This window comes from Camellia sinensis, unplaced genomic scaffold, assembly GCF_055761805.1.
Source record: "Camellia sinensis isolate YWXY unplaced genomic scaffold, ASM5576180v1 Unanchor597, whole genome shotgun sequence".
NCBI lineage: Eukaryota > Viridiplantae > Streptophyta > Magnoliopsida > Ericales > Theaceae > Camellia > Camellia sinensis.
The window spans coordinates 35,001-37,500 of NW_028129471.1; positions in this window are offsets into that span (position 1 = coordinate 35,001).

The following is a 2,500-nucleotide window of genomic DNA, read 5'->3' on the forward strand; positions in this document are numbered from 1 at the left end:
GGCAAATATTAAAAAGAAGAAATACTCGATTAATCCGTAAATTACATTATTTTATAAAATTTTTCACTGAAAGGATATACGCAGATATCCTTCTATCTATTATTAATATTCCCAGAATTAATATACAACTTTTTGTTGAATCAACAAAAAAAATGATTGATAAATCCATTTACAATAATAAAAAAAATAAAAAAAGAATTAATAAAACAAATCAAAATAAAATGAATTTTATTTCGACTATAAAAAAGTCACTTTATAATATTAGTAATAAGAATTCACAGAATTTTTTTGACTTATCCTCCTTGTCACAAGCATATGTATTTTACAAAATATCACAAACACAAGTTCTTAACTTGTATAAGTTAAGATCTATTCTTCAATATCACGGAACGTCTTTTTTTCTTAAGACTTCAATAAAAGATTATTTTGGAAAACAAGGAATAATTCATTATGAATTAAGACATAAGAAACTTCGGAATTCTGGAATAAATCAATGGAAAAACTGGTTAAGAGGTCATTATCAATACCATTTATCTCAGATTAGATGGTCTAGATTAATAGCAGCAAAATGGAAAAATAGAATCAATAAATGTCGTACAATTCAAAATCAAGATTTAAACAAAGAGAATTCATATGAAAAAGACCTATTAATTCATTACAAAAAACAAAACGATTACGAAGTATATTCATTACCAAATCAAAATGAGAATTTTCAAAAATACTATAGATATAATCTTTTATCTTATAGATCTATTAATTATGAAAATAAGAGGGACCCATATATTTAGGATCACCATTCCAAGTAAATAAGAATCGAGAGAGTTTTTATAATTACAACACACATAAACATAAGGGCAAATTTTTTGATATACTAGGGGATATCCCTATCAAAAATTATTTAGGAAAAAGTGATATTATGTATATGGAAAAAAATCCGGATCGAAAATATTTTGATTGGAAAATTCTCCATTTTTGTCTTAAAAAGAAAATCGATATTGAGGCCTGGATCAAGATCGATACCAACAAGAATAAAAATACTAAAACCGGGACTAATAATTATCAAATAATTGATAAAATTGATAAAAAAGATCTTTTTTATCTTACGATTCCTCAGGATCAAGAAATCAATTCACCCAATCAAAAAAAAATATTTTTTGATTGGATGGGAATGAATGAAGAAATACTAAGTCGTCCTATATCGAATCTGAAACTTTGGTTCTTCCCAGAATTTGTACTACTTTATAATGCATATAAAATGAAACCGTGGTTTATACCAAGCAAATTACTTTTTTTTAATATAAATGAAAATGGTAGTGAAAATAAAAACATCAATAGAAAGCAAAAGGGGGTTATACCCTCGAATGAAAAAAAAAAAATGGAATTAAAGAATAAAAATAAAAAAGAAAAAGAATCTGCAGGCCAAAGAGATCTTAGATCAAATGCACAAAACCAAGTAAATCTTGTATCTGTTCCCTCAACCGAACAAAAAGATATTGAAGAAGATTATTCAGAATCAAACATGAAAAACCGTAAAAAGAAAAAACAATACAAGAGCAATACCGAAGCAGAACTAGATTTCTTCCTGAAAAAGTATTTACTTTTTCAATTGAGATGGGATAATGCTTTGAATCAAAGAATGATCAATAATATCAAAGTATATTGTCTCCTGCTTAGACTGAGAAATCCAAGAAAAATTACTATATCCTCTATTCAAAGGAGAGAAATGAATCTGGATATAATGCTGATTCAGAAGAATTTAACTCTTACAGAATTGATGAAAAGGGGGATATTAATTATCGAACCCCTTCGTCTGTCTGTAAAAAATGATGGACAGTTTATTATGTATCAAACCATAGGTATTTCATTAGTTCATACGAGTAGGCATCAAACTAATCAAAGATACCGAGAACAAAGATATGTTGATAAGAAGGATAAGGATTTTGATGAATCCATTTCAAGGCATCATCAAAGGATAACCGGAAATAGAAAAAAAAATCATTATGATTTGCTTGTTCCTGAAAATATTTTATCGTCTAGATGTCGTAGAGAATTGAGAATTCTAATTTGTTTCAATTCAAAGACTAAGCATGATGTGAATAGAAATCCAATATTTTGCAATGGGAACAAGGTCAAAAATTGGAGTCGATTTTTTGATGAAAATAAAGATCTTGATAGAGATAAATTAATTAAATTCAAATTTTTTCTTTGGCCCAATTATCGATTAGAAGATTTAGCTTGTATGAATCGCTATTGGTTTGATACCAATAATGGCAGTCGTTTCAGCATGTTAAGGATACATATGTACCCACGATTGAAAATTCGTTGATGATACATTTTTCCTATCTATCCTGTACCATATCTGCTATATGAAAATAAACAGATGCACACATGACTTGTCTTCCATCTCATTCTAATATATGATACTAATTCAATAACGTATCAATTATATCTAGAAACAAATCAACAAAATTTTCTTAATTTTAAGATTCAAATTATTCTC